Source organism: Triticum aestivum, chromosome 5D (assembly GCF_018294505.1).
Source record: "Triticum aestivum cultivar Chinese Spring chromosome 5D, IWGSC CS RefSeq v2.1, whole genome shotgun sequence".
Taxonomy (NCBI): Eukaryota; Viridiplantae; Streptophyta; class Magnoliopsida; order Poales; family Poaceae; genus Triticum; species Triticum aestivum.
The window spans coordinates 9,047,414-9,068,667 of record NC_057808.1 but is presented as its reverse complement, the minus strand read 5'-3'; the positions used below and the strand labels follow the sequence as shown (position 1 = coordinate 9,068,667).

Genomic DNA, 21,254 nt, shown 5'->3' with positions numbered 1-21,254 from the left:
ATCCCCGCAGCTAGGATTTACAACCTCCCAACCGCGAGGATGTATACCCTCATCTGCTCCTCAGACAGCCCTCCGGGAGGCGGTCGAACAGCCCCCCGGACGGTGTCGCGGACAGCCCTTCGGGAGGACCTTCGAAACTCGAACGGTCACTCGGACAGCCCTTCGGGAGGACCTTCGAAACTCGGACGGTCACACGGACAGCCCTTCGGGAGGCACTCACGAACTAAGACCGAAACTACGATCTCTCTACAGAGTTGCACACATACGGTGTCATCTATCCGGCAGGGCTTCGCCGTCCAGAACTAGTTCCTGCCGGAACCCAGACAGCCTTACGGCTCTACGAAACTCTTTTCGTGGGAGGGAGAGAAGAAGCCAGATAATGCATGGCATGTGTATGAGAGCAAGGGATGAGTGTGGAGGGCTGCCCCTCCACCTCTATTTATAGGAAATCCCAAGGGGTAGGGTAGTTTCACAAAAAACCCAAAATGCACATGAATGAAGTCCTTCCACAAGGACCTAGGAGTGAAACCAAGGAACTAGAGGGTCCCCAAGGGGGGATACCCCATGTGGCCGGCCACACCCCCATGAGGGGCCCCAAAAATGGCTCCTATCCATCCATGTCATCCCCAAGATCTTTTGGAGCAAAGCCCCAAAAGGTGGCTTTCCATAAAGTAACCATAAAGCTGATTTTCACTATTCACGACGACATTTTTCAGCGTCTGATCGAACTGAAAATATTTATGTGGGCTAAGAACATTTCCAGTACCCACTAAAATGATTTTCAACGCGTTCCGAAACAATTCCGGTTTTAGTGATTTTCATCTGCGAAACGCATCTGAAGTGGCTCCGGCAGCTCCGGAACATTTCCGGTTTTTATCTCAGAAAATTCCAAAAAGCTTCCAGAATGATTCTGGCATCCTCCAAGAATTATCAGGCATGTGCCGAAACCAATTTGACTTAATGGTGTATCCCGAAACAACTTTTCGGTATCATCGAAACTTATCCGATGACCTCTCTCTGCGGTACGATTCCGCTGTCCGAAACTTTTCGGTGTCCGAAACTTTTTCGGTGATTTTCTCTCAGACTCCCTGTCTAGTATTCAGCAGATAGATGACCCTTAAGCGTGTGACCCTATAGGTTCGGTGAAGTATAGACATGACCCGGAACCCCTTCCGATCAATGATCAACATCGGAGCCGTGGACACCCATATTGACCCCTATACCCACACGAATAAATATTCGAGTGAACCTCCAGTTGCCGTGTGCTATTCCTGTTGCTTCGCGATATGTTACAAATACCCGAGGTGAGACGTGTTGGCATTCCCGTGGATCAACAACTTGTCCACTATGCTAGTTACCTCGTTACCGGTATTGTTCTCTTTTCTCGTTATCGTGTTCCGGCATCCCCGTGATCAAATCACAAAGTGTCTGGCCAGACGATGATGGATACCGTAACACCGAGAGGGCCCAGAGATATCTCTCCATCGTCGGAGGAGCAAATCCCAATCTTGAGCTATCAAGTTACTTGACACACTTTTCCATGAACCCGTAAGCCGGCGTAATAGCCACCCATTTACGGATGACGTTTAACAAACCCCAAAGTTCATGAAGCAAGCATGAAGAAACTCGATACTCTCATGGTCTAAGGAATCATGCAAACGTTAACCATCTCTGTGTTATGTACCAATAAACTTGTGACGAATGAATCTCATAGCATAACATCAATCCGGGTCGATTCAACACAAATGTTCTCTTAACATTGTGCCCTCAAGGTTGCTGACATAGACATGCCCATGATCAGGAAAACATAACCATCATGCAACACTTGAGCTAGTCTTAGAGGCCAGACTAGGAATACATTTTACCGTTTATTATTCCACACGTGCATATGAGTCTTCCTCCGAGCCTCGTGGTTATTGCAGACTCGAGAACCATAGCAGTTATAGCATGGAACATAAACATAATTATGAACTCGGAGATAAATAATATCATTTATTATTGCCTCTAGGGCATATCTCCTACAGACTCCCACTTGCACTAGAGTCAATAATCTAGTTAATGCTAATGCACTTTACACCTGTGGCACACCGGTGTAAATATGCTTCGCTTGTGGTATAGCCTGATGTCCAACGGATCTGACGACTTCAGTTCCGTGTGTATCATTGCATGTCCTCGTGTTTTCACGTTTTCAAAAAATTCATATTTTGTGTGGACTTGGCTTTGTATGTATGTGAATCACAGGTTAAACCTGGATTCCTCAGACTGAGTTTTGGAGCAACTACCTGCAGTAGTGTCCCATTGTCAAAAGCCATCTTGGAACTATACTAAGTTCATGAATGAACTATATGATTCAACATCTTCTTTGTCGCTTCTAAAGCGTCAACATACTTAGCCCTTGTTATAGAATTTGCCACAGTAACTAGTTTGAACAAATTCCAACTAACTGTGCCACCACAATGTGTGTTACACAAAACCCTTAACTTAAATCGAAAATCGCACGGTGAAAAGATGAAGACTATCGATGTAACATTTTACAACGAACTCTTCATGATCTCCGCTTGCAAGAAAACATATCATCAGTACTTACTCTAGTACTCAATGACATCTTTCACTGTTGTCCCACGATCAGTACTTTGATCACTTTAGTATCCATACTCGCAACACCATGGGAGTATCGGACATATCTGGTTGTTTTACATACCATGGAATACATGATTAATCCAAACACAAAAGTGTGTGGAATCTGCATCATGTATTTTACTCATCAGTGTTTTGGGACACCGAGTCTTGCAAAAACTCTTTCCATGTGACTTTGGCTAGAATCACTCCTTGGCGTTTTAAATGCTAAAAGTTTTTAGCATCTTGTCAATATGTATTCATTGCTTAGCCCCATTAGGTAAATCTATCTCCATAGATCATCATGCCTAATATTGAGGCTATTTAGCCTAAGCACTTCATCGAAAAACTATTTTCAAATGAAGTCCTAATTTGTGTCAAGAAATTTATTTCCAATTACCAATGTGCCAAGCACATAAGGTTTTTAGAAATATTATTACGCTCCCACTTACTTTCTTGAATTACAAGCATCTTCGTTACCCATTGATGAAGTCAAAACCCCTTTGACCATTTCATCAAAACCCGAAGATTCCAACTCCATTTTGCTCTCTTCTGTCCATTGCTGGAACTCTGAAGTTTGCATACCTACTAGCATCCTCTGGATCGACAAATTACTTTGGACTGTATCATATACAAGTCCTAGCTTTCATTTCCATTAGATGGAAATCCTTTTATCATCCATGTTTCATATCTCCTGATTGAAATATGTATTAATTGCTAGTTCAACCCGAACCGACTTTAAGCATCGCTACGATGAAAACAACCTCATCGTAGTCAACTCTTGAACTTGTTATTCCAACAAGTCGAGCTTTATGGATAAAACATTTTATCCGTATCAGTTTTAAGTTCCATAAATATTCTTTAGACTCTAAGTCTTCCGAAAGGTGTATCAAGGTTTTAATCTTGAATCACTTATATGGAAACTAACTCGGGTTGTATTGGCATTTAGCCAATTCCGGAGTCAGGGCCCATCAATGCTTCCTTGTGTATCGTAGGTATAATGTTGTCTAACAACAATATCTCGTTTGCGCACCTGAGAGGTTTGCACGAGCCTTGCCTACGTGGTTCAGCTGCAAGTTCGACCGAAGTTCATACATTTTATTGTAGAGACTTCCGTATCAGTCGCGGTAGGAAACTATGGAATTACTTCCAAGGTCTCTTTCCTTTGATCTGATGACGTAGATACTGTTTATCTCGTCGAGTTGCACTATTCTCCCACTCACCTTTTTGAAAGAACCATTCTCTTTAATAGCACACCGTTTCGCGGCAAAACTATTTGCCTCGGTATAGTGAGGGAGGAATACCCAACATTTTGGTATAACCTACAAAGTAGCACTTGTCTGATTTGGAATAGGTTTGTAACCTTTTACACAAGCCCCATATTCCAAATGTTAAGAAAAGATATAACATGGTTGGGCGTACCATACCATGGCTTCATTTCAACAGACCCGATGTAGCTCTTTTCAGTGTAAAAACCGCAGTCTCTAAAGCATCACTTTAAAAGGGATAATGGCAAATTTATTTATGTCATCTTTCACCTTACCATGTCATAAATGGTTTGATTACATCTCCACAGACTTTCCACTTGCAGTGGTGTTCCGGGAGGTGCAAGTTATGAAACCCCTTTCACAACTCATCAGACATTCGCTAAACATGTAACTCAAATATTCCTTTGTGCAATCAAATTGCAGAAACATAATTTTCTTGTTACAATAACTTCTACTTCATTTTTGAGAACCTTTCGAATGATTTCAAAAGATCCAGACTTACGTCTCATCAAGTAAATACCCATATATCTACTTGAGTCATTTCTGAAGATAAATAAATCCACCACTAACAACACTTATCGGACTACACACATCAAATGTATGATCACTAATAAGTTTGTTGTTCGTTCCTTATGGCCTGTGAACGGTATTTTAGTCACTTCACTTTTTGGAGGAAAGTTGCAAGTGTCAGATGATTCAAAATCAAGAAGACTTCAAAATCCATCATAGTGGAATTTTCCATGCGGTTTCTCCAATGTGACCAAATGTAGTGCCACACTTGTGTGGTATTCTTTTAGTCTTGCGACATTTAGCGCCAGTGTTATGGATGTATCATATTACCATCAATATTCATAACATACATGCCATCTTGGATGGAAGCATGGCCCTTCATGTTATTCATAATACTTAACAACAATTGTTGTTTTTATGAACAACTCTTTTGCAACAAACATTGTGCAATGGGCTAGAGTGTATGAATCTCTAAAATGAATTATGAAAGTAAACCCAGAGGTATTGTATTATTATCAATATTCATAACATACATCTCATTCATAATGAAAGTATGGCCCTTGTGTTATTCATAACATCGAACATAAAAAGTTCTCTTATGAACAACCTTCTTGCAAGATACTTTATGCAATGGGATAGAGTTTGTAAAACTCTAAATGAATTATGAAAATAAATACAGACGGCAATACACCGATGGAAGGTATAGTAACATTTACTATGTTCCCTGTGTATACCTTAACTTCATTTCTAGCTAGTCTTTCAGGCCATAGTAGTTCTTACATCAAGTTGCAACAGAATGCAATCGAGCGGGCAATTTTGTGATGAACTCACAATACCCAAGAATTAGTGATTAACATGTTTAACCATAATTCGCAAGAACTATATCTTTGACCAGCCTTCTATACATCAAAAACTTGTATGACATTCATACATGAGCTGGATATTCCAGTCTTCTTTCCTTTTGCCTTTATACTTCTAACAGTTTAACTTTTAGTATTTCTCCTACTCTCAGAAGAAGCACCCAACTTAAGAGTGGCATTAGCCCCGGACTTCCTAGGCGTGTAAGTCATACTAACACCCTTTGGACACTTCCTTTCTCTTTAAGTTGTTGTTTTATTCACCTTTCATTATATGACAGGCGTTCTTCTGGATCCCTTTCCCAACAGTCAAATGCATAGTAAACACTTTTACTAATACTTGCAAACAAACATTGCTTTGTTTGTATCTGAAAATAATTTTCAGTTCCATGAATATCATATAACTATCCCAACTTTCGAAGTTTGGGTTTCATGGAAGCAAACATATTCCACTTGACTGTAACAGAATCCTAGCTTTTGGATTGAAGGACGAGAGTCACATGATCCATAGCATTAGCGGGAGGATACGGAAAGCATGCGATAGGACAATGTCCTTCTCGGCACTTTTGAGGACAATCCTCATATTACGTTACCAATCGTAAAGTTTTAACCAGATATTTAACAGATATTCAATTTTAATAGGGAAGGTGGAAATGCGAGCCATTATTCTACAACTATTATGCAAGAAACACTTAGACAGTGTTCATAATTAATTGCACTTAGAATTAAACATGTTAATTCAACAGTGCGCTCCCACTCAAATCAATATCTCTCACAATTAATTTTGAGTGATACAAGATCCAGACTTCAATTCATCGCCATAGAATCATCATCTCATAACGGGAATTTTAATCGGTAGGCCAACTTGCCGATCACATCTCTATGTGACTCTTGCTCATCTTTCGATGCGTGTGTTCCGAGCTCAGGACGATCCTGCCATGAACGTCAAGACAACCAAGTGATCTTGCTGCGAGGTCTGACCTCACCCGCCTCACACTTCTCTAATCGTTCGTACCCATGCATCCATGGCGCACCCCGAAAAGATAGGTGCCGTGACGGTGCTACACTTGGGAGAACACTAACTACTTGATATTTTAAGTGAGAGATCACCCTAATAAAAGCGACTACCGCGCAATCAAGAAGGGTGCATCATAAGGGATAAACATCTCAGGCAATTCATAATAGCATGATATGGTATAGCCCTTTCTGACGGAGAAGTATTTCATTTCTTCGTCTTTGGCATTCGCGTCGGTGTTCACCTTCGCGAAGATTGCCACCACCTTGTCGATGCACCAGATAATATTGCTATCTCTATAGCTAACAAAATAATGCATTACAACAAGGTTGACACGCAGGTCATTAAAGTGCAATCATATGGCTCCAGCCATCATGCCGAATCATGACACGCAGGTCATGTTAATCAAATTACATCATATAGTCATCTCATACATAATCGAATTAGTATGAGCACTGCTATACCACATCACATGCACATCCTGCAAAACCATGTTAGACGCCTCTAATAGGTTTATGCAAAATTTTATTTTACGTGGCTTCTAAGGTTTTGACTTAAACCGCAGCTACCAACGTTTTATCATCAAGTATGATTATTCAAGTTGCTACATTAACATCTCGGGGTGTATGAAACACGGGATAATTAAATCTCGAGCCCCATACTAAACTTCGTCATACGCATGACCCCCGTGCAGATCATATCTGCAATGCCCTTTCATCTGCGAATTTCATCTTTCTTTTGACTACGGCAGAACCCAAAGAACTGATAGCACTTCCATGATCAATCAGGATCACGGATTGCCAGAACTTTGTCAAATTCCACCATGCTGTCTCGAGATTGAGCAAACGCGAATTCTAGGGAAGCAACAAGAACCTCGGGTAACAGATTTCATCTGTCACCCGCATAAATAATTTTCAGCAATAGATCTCATCTACTACCTAATTATATTATGCAATACCCATACATCTCCATGTATTCTAGATCGAAACCTGCATCTACGCATAGCACGGCTCTTGATGCCACTGTAGGGGAACGCAGCAGAAAACAAAAATTTTCCGACCTATGCACCAGCCCAGGACCACTATGGAGACTGCATACATGGTTTGATCTTTTTCGTTACCGACTCGTAGCGCAGCGGGAAGTAGAGTCGATGACGATCGGCGGTGCAGATCCCCGCAGCTAGGATTTACAACCTCCCAACCGCGAGGATGTATACCCTCATCTGCTCCTCAGACAGCCCTCCGGGAGGCGGTCGAACAGCCCCCCGGACGGTGTCGCGGACAGCCCTTCGGGAGGACCTTCGAAACTCGAACGGTCACTCGGACAGCCCTTCGGGAGGACCTTCGAAACTCGGACGGTCACACGGACAGCCCTTCGGGAGGCACTCACGAACTAAGACCGAAACTACGATCTCTCTACAGAGTTGCACACGTACGGTGTCATCTATCCGGCAGGGCTTCGCCGTCCAGAACTAGTTCCTGCCGGAACCCAGACAGCCTTACGGCTCTACGAAACTCTTTTCGTGGGAGGGAGAGAAGAAGCCAGATAATGCATGGCATGTGTATGAGAGCAAGGGATGAGTGTGGAGGGCTGCCCCTCCACCTCTATTTATAGGAAATCCCAAGGGGTAGGGTAGTTTCACAAAAAACCCAAAATGCACATGAATGAAGTCCTTCCACAAGGACCTAGGAGTGAAACCAAGGAACTAGAGGGTCCCCTAAGGGGGGATACCCCATGTGGCCGGCCACACCCCCATGAGGGGCCCCAAAAATGGCTCCTATCCATCCATGTCATCCCCAAGATCTTTTGGAGCAAAGCCCCAAAAGGTGGCTTTCCATAAAGTAACCATAAAGCTGATTTTCACTATTCACGACGACATTTTTCAGCGTCTGATCGAACTGAAAATATTTATGTGGGCTAAGAACATTTCCAGTACCCACTAAAATGATTTTCAACGCGTTCCGAAACAATTCCGGTTTTAGTGATTTTCATCTGCGAAACGCATCTGAAGTGGCTCCGGCAGCTCCGGAACATTTCCGGTTTTTATCTCAGAAAATTCCAAAAAGCTTCCAGAATGATTCTGGCATCCTCCAAGAATTATCAGGCATGTGCCGAAACCAATTTGACTTAATGGTGTATCCCGAAACAACTTTTCGGTATCATCGAAACTTATCCGATGACCTCTCTCTGCGGTACGATTCCGCTGTCCGAAACTTTTCGGTGTCCGAAACTTTTTCGGTGATTTTCTCTCAGACTCCCTGTCTAGTATTCAGCAGATAGATGACCCTTAAGCGTGTGACCCTATAGGTTCGGTGAAGTATAGACATGACCCGGAACCCCTTCCGATCAATGATCAACATCGGAGCCGTGGACACCCATATTGACCCCTATACCCACACGAATAAATATTCGAGTGAACCTCCAGTTGCCGTGTGCTATTCCTGTTGCTTCGCGATATGTTACAAATACCCGAGGTGAGACGTGTTGGCATTCCCGTGGATCAACAACTTGTCCACTATGCTAGTTACCTCGTTACCGGTATTGTTCTCTTTTCTCGTTATCGTGTTCCGGCATCCCCGTGATCAAATCACAAAGTGTCTGGCCAGACGATGATGGATACCGTAACACCGAGAGGGCCCAGAGATATCTCTCCATCGTCGGAGGAGCAAATCCCAATCTTGAGCTATCAAGTTACTTGACACACTTTTCCATGAACCCGTAAGCCGGCGTAATAGCCACCCATTTACGGATGACGTTTAACAAACCCCAAAGTTCATGAAGCAAGCATGAAGAAACTCGATACTCTCATGGTCTAAGGAATCATGCAAACGTTAACCATCTCTGTGTTATGTACCAATAAACTTGTGACGAATGAATCTCATAGCATAACATCAATCCGGGTCGATTCAACACAAATGTTCTCTTAACATTGTGCCCTCAAGGTTGCTGACATAGACATGCCCATGATCAGGAAAACATAACCATCATGCAACACTTGAGCTAGTCTTAGAGGCCAGACTAGGAATACATTTTACCGTTTATTATTCCACACGTGCATATGAGTCTTCCTCCGAGCCTCGTGGTTATTGCAGACTCGAGAACCATAGCAGTTATAGCATGGAACATAAACATAATTATGAACTCGGAGATAAATAATATCATTTATTATTGCCTCTAGGGCATATCTCCTACAATCAGGCTCGGGATGCTCCGGGGGAAACCCTAGATCTGGGTCTCCCGGATCAGACGATGATGGCGTTCTTAGTAGCGCTTTCCCTCATGGGGGCATCGTTTTGGAGCAAGTGATGGCTGGAGGAGACAAGAGGAGGAACGGTGCTTCATCACACACATTGATGGTGTCGGATCTCGATGGCATGGCGCTCTGGAGATTAGGCGTCTGATGTGCAATGATGGACTCGCGCAGGAGGTCGATGCTGTCTAGCGTCGTGGTGGCGTCGGCGGCAGCTAGACCGGGCAACGTTCATGCAGCAGTACAGCTCTGAAGATGGATTGCTGGCAGGTGGCTGCGGCGGCCTCATACCCGGTAGGCGTCCTGGTTGAGGAGCACGCCGGACTGGTGGGTGCCCATACCCGACAGGCGTCCTAGTTGGGACCTCAGGTCTTAGATGTTAGGTTTGGCTGCAAGGTCTGTTTGGTATTAGGCCCAGACTATTAGCATCCCTTCATCAATTGGATAGGAGTAGCGACACTTTTGTTGCCTAGACGGTGGCTTGAGGCTTACTGTTGTATGACTTTGTAAGGTCTTGTGTGAATAATTAATAAAGTGGTTGCATGCATCGTCCAGATGCAGAGGTCGGGGGTCCTCCTCCATTTCTAAAAAAAAGTTGGGTCCACACACAAAGCTTTTTTCCCTTCTTTATTTCTATGTGTAAGTTCAAAAATTAAGAAGTTTAATGGTTTGACAACAAAATTTTGAAATCCATTCTTTGAAATTACGGAATTTCAAAAGGTTTGAATTTTTTTAATTACCCTGAATGTTCAAAACTGTCTTTTCGTATTTTTCAAAGTGAGTCTGTTTAGGGCGTTTTCTCTAAAAAAAGAGTCTGTTTAGGGCGGCTATTTTTTTTCTTTTTATGGTTGATTGAGTCGGTTAGATGTGCAATACTTAAGAGATATCTAGATGTGCTTTGGAGAAAGTTTATGATAGTTCGAAATCCTGAAAGTCGGGATAAGTTTATCGAAAGCTATAGGTCGCGAACGTTTGCTAGGGAAAGCTGGGTGGCATATGCGAACAATTTCGTGACAGTTTTAGTTGTGAGGAAGTGGTAGGGGTGGCATTTTTTTAGGCGACATGGCAGTTTCTTCCCAAGAAGACAAATTTCGTTTAAAATTTGTCGTCGTTTGATCTTTCCTCACAACTAAAACTGCTTAAAACGTCACCAAACAATGTTTAAGCTTGTGTACGTGTAAGTATGACCGACCCTCCCCTCCCCACCCCTCTGTCGCCCCCCGCACGGGCGACCGAGGGGCTCCATCCCTAGCTGCCGGGTCATGGCCCATCCCTCTCCCTCCCCTCCGTCGCCGCAGCGCCGGGCTTAGCCTGTGCGTGCGCCGGCGGCGGCGGAGGCACTCCTCCCTCTCGCGGGTCAAAGGGCGACGCGGGGCTCCTTGGCTCGAGGGTGTGATCCCGCTCTGGGCTGTGGCAGTGCCGATCTGGTTCATTGCGGCCCAGATCTGGATTTTGGCGGTGTGGCGGCTGGCCGGCGTCCTATCGGCGGCTGTAGTGGCAGTGCAGGCGCTACTCCTCCAGATCTGCCAGGGAGGACCTTGGATCCGGGGCGGCGGCCCCGTGGTGGGCCTACCTGTCCGGTGGCGCGGCGGGGTGGGCGGGCTATCGGGGATCTGGTCGGATGGCCGGCGATCCACTGGCGGGTTGGTGAAGTGGCTTGTTGCCTCGGCGGCCAATGGTGTCGAGCTGCTTCTTCCTCCAATACTTGCATCATGCACTCCGTTGTAACGGGCATGGCTGCGGTGCTTGCCGGTCACCGGATGGGGCAGAGCGGGAGGTGGGGATTCGGATTGGGATAATTCCCTGGTCGGCTCCTGCCGGCCGCGGTCCCGACGACGCCCGAGGGTGCTGTTTCTCTTCCTCGAGACGTCGTTCGGGTCCGCCCCACCTTTTCCCACTCCACGGTTTCTCAGGTGAAAACCCTAGGGCGGCGACGGCGCTCATGGCGTCTTGTCCTTCTTGAAGGCGCCGTCGAGAGAACTAAGTGGTCGTGGGCATGGTTCGTGTTTGTGGGCGGCTGCAGTTGGCGTGCCCCTCTTATTCCAGGAGGCATCTGCTTCGGGGGAACCCTGGATCTGGGTCTCCTAGGTCAGATGATGACGGACACTATGGTGTCGTTCTCCCTCTTGAGGGCATCGTTTTGGAGGAGGTGCTGATTGGAAGGGCCCAATGGCGGAGCGGGGTTTCATCTTCCGCATCGATGACGGCAAGTCTCGGCGGCGTGGCGCAGTGGAGGCTCGGCGTCCGACGCGGGTTGACGGACTCGCGCAGGAGGGCGACGTTGTCTGGCGTCGTGATGGCGTCGATGGCAGAGAAGCCTAGTAAGGTCGATGCATCAGTTCTGCTCTGAGGATGGATCGATGGAAGATGGAGGTGACGGCCTTTGCAGTGTGCGGTGCTCACTGGGAGTGTGCCGGACCGGTGTGTGACCCAGTCTAGGTAGTGGCTTGGATGGGGCATCCGGTTTTAGATGTTAGGCTTTGGTGTGATGTCTGTTTGATATTAGGCTCGGACATTCAGCACCCCTTCATCAAGGGATAGGAGTAGTAACAGGCGTTGCCAAGATGGTGGCTTCAGACTTGTTGATGTGTTACCTTATAAGGTATTTGAGAATAATTAATAATATGGCTTCATGCATCGTTCAGATGCAGAGGCCCGGGTGTACATCCTCCATTTCTAAAAAAGAAAAACTAAAACTGCCATTAAATGATGTTCGTTTGCCACCCCCTGCCAGCTAACGTTTATTGCGTAACATTGCCGGAAAAAAAATGACGGTCTTAACGTGTTGGGTTTTTTCTTTTTTGGGACACTATTGTGTTGGGTTTTGCTAGGCGGGCGGACGTAGCCAATTAGATTTCTCATTATTTATATTCTCCAAAAGACAGTCAGGTGATGATCGAGTAGAACAACATATATTATCGAGGAAATTCGATCAAGACATGTGGTGCCGAATCATCTTCGGACGAGCGCGTAGACGGAGATCATTATGATGAGGACCATGCAGGCGGCAGCGAGCAGCATGAACCCGGCGGAGGCGAAGGCCAGCATGAAGAACCTGTTGATGTCCGTGTTGAGCTGGGTGACCTCAGGGGGAATCAGACTCCCGGTGGCGGCAGCAAACCGTTCCCAGCTGCGGTACGTGGAGTCGGCGTCGCGCTTCGCGTCCACGGTGTAGCCGTAGCCGGCAGCCGCGCCCGTGGCGATCACCACTGCGAAGACCTGCACGTAATGGATGGTTGGATCGTCGATCAAAACCAACCGATATGTAACTGGCGAGCATATCAAAAGAGGCAGCGCCCTAGCTAGCGTATCTTACCACGTCGGCGCATATGAGGAGCAAGGCGACGCCCTCGCTGCCTCCGATCCTCGTCTTTCTTCTGGCGATGCTGACTGCCGCAAACGGAATCTGCAGTAGGGTGTAGACGCACCCAGCAACAGCGATAGCCAGCACGTACCTAAATAAGCCGAGAATAACAAGGACATGAAACGCACATGCATGCTACGATAGTAGTACTTATGTGTTATGAACAGTTCTCCTAAATTATTGACACAAATCTAATATGCGAAGTAAAAAGAACCAGAGGGAGTACATGGCAAACACGGATGGACAGGTCGACAGGAGTACCTGTACGCGTAGACGTCCTTAAAGGTGATCTCCTTCGCCGGGACGTCGAGGAGAATAGCCTCGGCGTCAGAGACGTGGAACTTGTCGACCAAGATGAGGACAAGAGACGCGAGGAGGAGGGCAAGGGTGAGGAGCCGGAGCACCAGGACGGCAGACGGCAGAGCAATCTTGCTAGACGCCATTGCGAGCTGTTAGCTCTCCTTAGCAGCCGGCAGCAACGCCGATTTGTTCTCTGCTTCTAGCACGCCTTGTTGTCGACGCAGGAGGCTGCTAGCTAGTTTATAATAGCGTGCATGCAGCTGCAGCACCCTAGGCCAGCGCATGATGGGTTGGCTGCTTCTTCGGCCATGTGGCCATGGACGGACGTGTGGCTCCATCTTGCAGCTGTAGGGGGCCGCGGCCTTTGGTTAGAGACCCGCAAATGCTACGGGACTCTCGTACCAAACGCTACGTCAAGCGATCGGTGAAATGGACCGGCCCAACAAGGTGTAGCTACCGATTTTGAGAAGCTTTCCAAGGACCCTTTTGTGGAACCTTCCATTTTGGTTTGGACGTTTCGGCAAGTTTGATGAGGTTTTTGTTGCTTCTCTATATGTTTTTCTCTATTGGTTTTCATCATTTTTTCTTTAGGAAAAGATTAGAGTTAGCCAGCCGATCACACGGCATACACTTCCGCCACATGCGCAGCCGTCAGATACGAGTTTGATCAGCCGACGAACAACCGGCCAGGACCTCCACCACTGAACGCGTGCCTCTACCACTTACGGTTTTTCTGTAACATTATCTGTGTTGCTGAAATCCTTCCACAACAACATCCATGTTGCAGAAAAGTTGAGACAAAAAATGTTTTTGCAACATCATCTATGCTGTAGAAGTCCTTCCCCAATAACACCCATGTTGGCAAAAAGTTAAGACAAAAAAATTATACAACATCATCTGTGTTACAGAAGTCCTTCTACAACGACACTCATGTTTCAAAAGAGTTCAGGAAAAAAAACTCTGCAACAGAACCTCTGTTGCAAATGTTTCTGCAACAAGAGGTATGTTGCAAAGGGTTCTGCAACACTCGCTTTGTTGCAATGGTGAGGAAGAGGCCAGGCCACTGGATGGTCCCGATCAAACAAATGCGGAGGCGGCGGATCTTTTTGAAACATCTGCCTGCTGACGCATAGCATCGGCCTTTTTCTTTAGGTTTTTCTATTTCTAGTTTTCCCCTTTTTTGTTTGTTTTTCATTTTTTTACATTTTGGAATTCTTTGAATACACATTCAACATTTTTCACATAAATACTGGACTGTTTTAGATACACTTGAACAATTTTTAAATACATAAATACTTGTTGAACATTTGTAAAATGGAATTTTTAAAATACATATTGATTATTTTTTTAAATGTCATGAATATACTTTTATAAATGTGCAAACATTTGCTAAGTGTTAGAAAATGTTTAAGTGTCACAATATTTTTTCATATGTTATGAACAATTTTTCTAAATTGCACAAACACATTTTTACATTTAATGAACTATTTTCAAAATGTCATGAAACATATTTTGAATGCATGATTGGGGCAGGGGTGATGGAAACAGGCGCGGCGGCATGTTGCGGCGTTTGTCTTGGAGCACATTTCGATGCTTCTCCCACCGTGCGTCCTCAAGCAGGTCTAGCCTGGCGTCGTGAGAGGCCGACGTGCCCACACCAAAGGTACACTTTAGCAACTCGTCGTAATTATTGTCTTTGTCGTTGTCAAGGTCCATTTGGATGGCGGCAGGCCGGCCACGCTTGGTGGTCTTGGAGGTGTCTTCGGACCAGAACCAGACCAACCTGGATCTTCTTGTTGTGAGGGTGGAGAGTCAAGGCTGGCTGCCCAAGTCCTCCACGGCTATGACGACGAGCAAATTATCAGCAACAGGAGAACAATTCTGGTCACCAACACAAGTGAGATATGTGGGCAAGGGAAAGGAACATCTACCACAACCACAACATAATCAAAATTGATCATCTGTTGTACCTAGAAATAATCAGCGTGACTGAGGTTCGTTCAAATTTTCTTGAAGCGCAATTTCGGGTCATGGTACATTAATGTTGTGCTAGCAAGGTTTGCAAAACTAGTTTTGTGCCATCACCTCATTAACGAGGTCTTTCAATATATATTCTTTAGTACCATACAATTTGCAAACAAGGTGCAAAAACAGTCCATTTCTGCAACCCTAGAACTTTTTGTGTCTACGTATCAAATCTGAATTCTAAAACCGGCCAAAATATACCCTCAACTCTGAAAACCGATCAGGATTCAACCTCTGCTCCCATGACCATGGTTTTGATCATGTTGGCCAGGTTTGACCCCATGGACCCTCCAGTCAGACTAGTCATGAGGTGAAGAAGACAAATCCCAACCAGTTAGTTTACATGTGTGCACAGTTTTAAAAACCAAAACCGATTGTTTATCCATCATTTTCCTAACTGGAAATTTCATTCTTATACACTCTAGTTCCTCACAGTCTGTTCCATGTCCATTTGAAACAAGATTGTGCTTAATATAGAGCCAAATAAATGGCATGTCATCTGTCTAAACCTCACAGGGCACTAAGCAAGCATGAACAAAAACATCTAGTTAAACAACCCACCTTATCAAAACCAGCGATGTTCTTTGATGAACTTTGCGGGCGGTTTTGCAACAAATAAGTCACCAGTGGATCCATCAAGGTCCGAATTCTATAATAAAACAAAGGAACATGGGGATTTCCAGGAGCCACCTGTTTTTGAGGGGGCTTCTCTCCTTGTCTCTGGGTGCCGCCTTGAAGGTGGTCTTCCCCTTGGCGGCCGCCGCAATAGGCTTTTCTTAGTGCCTCCGTCGGTGACGGCATCCATGGTGAGGTAGATCTTGTGGTATCGAGAATTGTGGAGGGAGGGGAGGCGGAAGCGGAGGAAGAGAGAAGAAGGGGCAGGAGCGGGTCTGCGGTGGCAAAGGTGGGGGTGTCAATGGAAGAGGAGTTGGGGCGGCGGCAGAAGTGGATGGAGAAGAGGGTGATGCAGGAGGTCGCATGGCACAAAATGTTATTTTCACTTGAATTAGAAGGAAGTCATATATGGAAAAACCAGAACGGGGGGTAGGCTTTTTTGACGAGGACTTGCATTCTTTCATGGATGGAGCTCTGCACGGACAAACCGATGTACAAACGATAATCTATCATCTACTTTACGTAACGATCTAGCTTAGTGCATCATGCTTGCTGCGTTCAATCACATGCAACATCGACCATGAACTGCTTTCCTCCCAATTTCGTTGATTCCATCAGTTTAACCTGCAAAGGGCAAGTACACAGCACAAACGCTAGGCACATGCAAATACAAAGTAAGAAATGTGCATTTGGTGATATTCCTTTTAGGACCTATAGTTAACTTTTTAACGGAAAATGAAAGACTAGTCCTACGAGGTGCATGTAGACATATGTACAACAACGATAATATTACATGTGGTGGGTTTGCCTAAACTTTATAAGGGCTCCCTTTTAGCACGGAAACTCCTGGTCTCGGTCTCCCAAAAAATGAAGCATTCGTAAGATCTTATATACTCTTGACTTACAGAGTATATGACTTAAACAATATAGTCTTCTTCATATTGATTTTATCCCTTCCATCATACTAAAGTTACCGGATGATATGAACCATCACATGAAGCAGCGCAAATCTGAGTCCGAGTCAGAGTCAACTTGTTCAGGTGACACCTGAGCAAAAACCTCTTCTCCATTTGTGATAGGATAATAAGCTACATATTGAAAAATATCATTGTTAAAGAGAAGGTTTTCTATCCATGTATACTACAAAAAGTACGCATGCAAGTACAGTTCAATATATATTCTTACGTAATGAAAGGCAAAGGCGCCTCTAAGCTAGTGCTACGAATTCTAAGCCATGAACACGCCAACAAGTACATGCATTCTATGGGTCCGAAACAGTGTCAAGTGCAAACAAACAAAAAACAAACAAGTATGCTTTGGCATAAAAGAAAGAACCCGTCGAGCTGAAAATGATGAATGTTGTACATTCGACAACTCCAAATTGGTGACTTGTATACTTCATGCATATGGTGATATTCATAATATCTAGTGGATGTAACATATGATTGCACATTATATGTAAGCGAAACTATAGAAGATGGATGCAAAACTTGAGACTCAGAACTAACAATCCACTTCAAATTTAGTGAGACAGATTGAAAAAGACAGAGATGTATACCTCGTTCAACAACTTCTCGGTGACCAGATACATTTATAGTTAAATGTTGTGTTCTCCAGAGACGGTTGGCCGTGTGAAATACCCGTACCTATATAGTTAGTGCAACAATTTCTTAGTGTTAATATTTTACAATTCATTATTTTGTATGAAAGAATGGATGGCACAGGTCGAGGGAAGCATGATTTTAAACACAAGTTTGAACTTACAGAAACATCCACTTTGGCATTAATGTCAGTTCCTCTATCAAAATTGCCCCTACATATGCTCAGTAACTTGTTTTCCAACTGATAATAGCACGAAGAAAACAAGAAATTACAAGAAGAAAAGAAAATAATAACAATAACAATAATAATTATTATATTTTTTATTTTATTTATAGTCTACCAAAATCATAATACACCTACCTCAGTTGTGGTAGAAATGCGTTCTCCATTTATGTATTGAATAATATCACCTACTCTGATTCCAACTTCCTCAGCATGTGACGCAGTTGACACCTAGGTTAGTTGGGAATAAGTAATACTACTTGATAACATACATGAAAATAGAATTACGCAACTACATACCTCCTCAAGAACAAGACCATCATCAATGTTTAACTTGCGCCATATATATTCAGCATGTGTTGGATCTAGAAACTTTATGGCCTCAAACTGCAAACCAATGAGGGGCCGAGGAATGCACCTATAAAGACCTAACATGATTTTACATGTAGCCATCGGCAAAGTATTGCTACGATTAAAAGGGGCCTTTAAGTTAACATAAAACATATGATTCAGAGAAATTTTGATTATGCACTCATACATATAAGTAGCACTAGAACACTCACGAACTATCTCAGCAACCAACACCGTTTCCCCTATAAAGGGGTCATCGTGAATCATCTTACAATTGTGGGGTCATCGTGAATCATCTTACAATCGTGCAATGTCAATATAGTTATTAGTAAAACACTGCCGCATTACCTCGGCGACCAACACTCTTTGCGCTATAAAGTTATTGTCATGATTCACCTTACAATCTTACAATGTTCCACCCCACCCCCGTTCAAAGTTACACTCCTAATCTAGTCTCGCTCAGACATGAATTTGTAACAAGAGATACAAAAATATTATCGAATATTATAAACATAGAGCATCAAAATTGACAACATTTTGAACAATTTAAACGCATGTTTTTATCTTTGTTGTTGAAGTCATACATATTATTCAATTACCAACAACAAGTTGAAAACTGATGAAGAATAGATTTCCATAAAACCGGAGAAGAATGCGTACCCAAAATTTCTCCACAAATCGATGCACCCATTCAAAATGGAAGAAGGAACAAAATACCAACTTCCACAACGGTTGGTCATTCCCACAACCTTTCCAGCAATATCAATGACGGGGTCTCCACCATCGTCACACTAAAACATATGTAAATGATTTTCTTATAATAAATAAAAGTGTCAACAACAAATTGCAAATAAAGGGCAAAATTACATTAAATATAAGACAAAACTGGAATATGATGCATATATATTAAGTACAATCTCACGCTTACCTTAGGCCGGATGTACGGACCCTTTCCCCTTGCCATCCACACATTCTTTCCATGTCGTCCATCGTTCTCCTGTACATGTAATTTTTCTTTAGTATTAAAGTTGGTGGAGGGACGGGGCATTTGCAACGAAGTATATAGCTAGTCAAAAGAAATGTAGAATCTCACAAAGCCACGATATAATTTATTTTACCACATATTTATTATCTCGGGAAAAGTACATGTAGTGGTGTCCTTCATCTAGTTCTGGATTCCGGAAATCTACCACGCCCCGCGTTATCTTTAGATTAAAATCTTCTTTTCTTCCGAGCCGCAAAACCTCTTGACCATCGTCGACTGTGTCAGCAAAGGAGGCTAATTGAACACGATGATCCACCTCAACCTTAAATAAAGCAATGTCGTAATGCTCCTGGTGGTAGAGCAGACGGCCCTCAGCAGTGGTGTCATCAAGCAAGTGAACCGTAACCTGAAACAAACCGTCGGGAATGTAATTAAGGCGGGATTATTAGAAGAAACATTGGCAAAGCAATCTGCTGGTGCTCGTATCCTCGGTCCTTGAGTTATACTACTCACTTGAGCGCCTGGATGATACTCGTACCGGTCTTTCCGCCCCCGGTGGTCTTTGGCCAATGGCTTGTTGGCGCGGATCAGATTTGCAGACGTGAGAACGATGCCGGTTCCGCTCGCGTCACCCGAATCAATCCATAGACCGGCCGAATGCCCCAGCGACTCGCCATCTATGAATTCACGCATCTATGTATCAGCTAGCTAGCTAGGTTTTGCCGTGGAGTCACGCCCGTATGGATGCAGAAAGCAGGATGGCCTGGTGTTGTCGCGTCATACCTAGAGAGGAGGAGAGACGGAGGAGGGATCTCGCCGCGGAGAGCGCAGCCTTCCTTCCAGGATCGCGGATGCGGAGGACCGGCCAGTCGAAATATTGGCGCGTGGGCAGGTTATCCAGGCGACCTGCAGCAAGATGGGAAGGATGAGATAGGGGCAGGCGGGTCGGGGTGTGGTGGGGAGTGAAAGATGACCTTGTTTTTCAGAGAATTCGGCTTCCGCGACGTCGTAGGCGGCTGATACCCCCGGGTAGCGGTAGGGGTCTTTCAGCTCGTCCGGGATGTAGGGCTCGCAGAGCGGAGACGAGATCTCCAACTCCTCGTCCCCATCGTCGTCGTCGCTGGCGGCGGCTTCCACCGACGCTGGATTAGTCTTCATCCTCTTGGTCTCCCTCTCGCGAATCTCCTCCTGCTCTTCCACGTCGTCCCCGCCGTGGGTCATCTTGGATTGCTCCAGCGATCCGGTCACCGCCGTGTCCGCCGCCATTGTGAGGAGCTTGCAGTAGGCGGCCTCCGCGACGATGGTCATCGATTGGGCCAACAGCTATCCAAGCAATCCAGAAGCGTAATAATCGGGATTCGTTAACTATTTGATGGGTGCTTTTAATTTGGGACGGGTGGTAACTAAAGCATCTCTAGTATATCCCGTATAACAAAAAAGACGACCTAATCGACCAGGTGCGGTAAAAAGGGTCCGGCCCGTAATATCTCTGAAAGAGGCCCGTAAACCGGCTGCGATTCTAGTATATATGCCTGGACGTTTCAGGGTTCCTGATACGTCCATTTTGCATCATGCTTTTATATCGATATTTATTGCATTAGGGTTGTTATAATACATTATGTCACAATACTTATGTCTATTCTCTCTTATTTTACAAGGTTTACACGAAGAGGGAGAATGCCGGCAGCTGGAATTCTGGGCTGAAAAAGAAGCAAATATTAGAGACCTATTCTGCACAACTCCAAAAGTCCTGAAACTTCACGGAGCCACGTTTTGAAATTAATAAAAAATACTGGCGAAAGAATCAACCAGAGGGGCCCACACCCTGGCCACGAGGGTGGGGAGCGCGCCCTACCCCCTGGGCGCCCCCTGTCTCGTGGGCCCCCCGCAGGCCTCCGGTGCCCATCTTCTGCTATATGAGGTCTTTCGTCCAATAAAAAATAAGAAGGGAGCTTTCGGGACGAAGCGCCGCCGTCTCGAGGCGGAATCTCGGCGGAACCAATTTAAGGCTCCCGCGGAGCTGTTCTGCCGGGGACACATCCCTCCGGGAGGGGGAAATCATCACCACCGTCATCACCATCGATCCTCTCAGCGGGAGGGGGTCAATCTCCATCAACATCTTCACCAGCACCATCTCATCTCAAACCCTAGTTCACCTCTTGTATCCAATCTTTGCCTCAAAACCTCAGATTGGTACCTGTGGGTTGCTAGTAGTGTTGATTACTCCTTGTAGTTGATGCTAGTTGGTTTATTTGGTGGAAGATCATATGTTCA

The 21,254-nt window shown here is 44.9% G+C and overlaps 1 pseudogene; it reads right to left on the bottom strand.

Moving 5' to 3' along the window:
* Positions 1 to 16,022: 16,022 nt before the first annotated feature.
* Positions 16,023 to 20,363, bottom strand: LOC123124092 (uncharacterized; annotated as a pseudogene).
* Between the last annotated feature and the right edge of the window lie 891 nt (positions 20,364 to 21,254).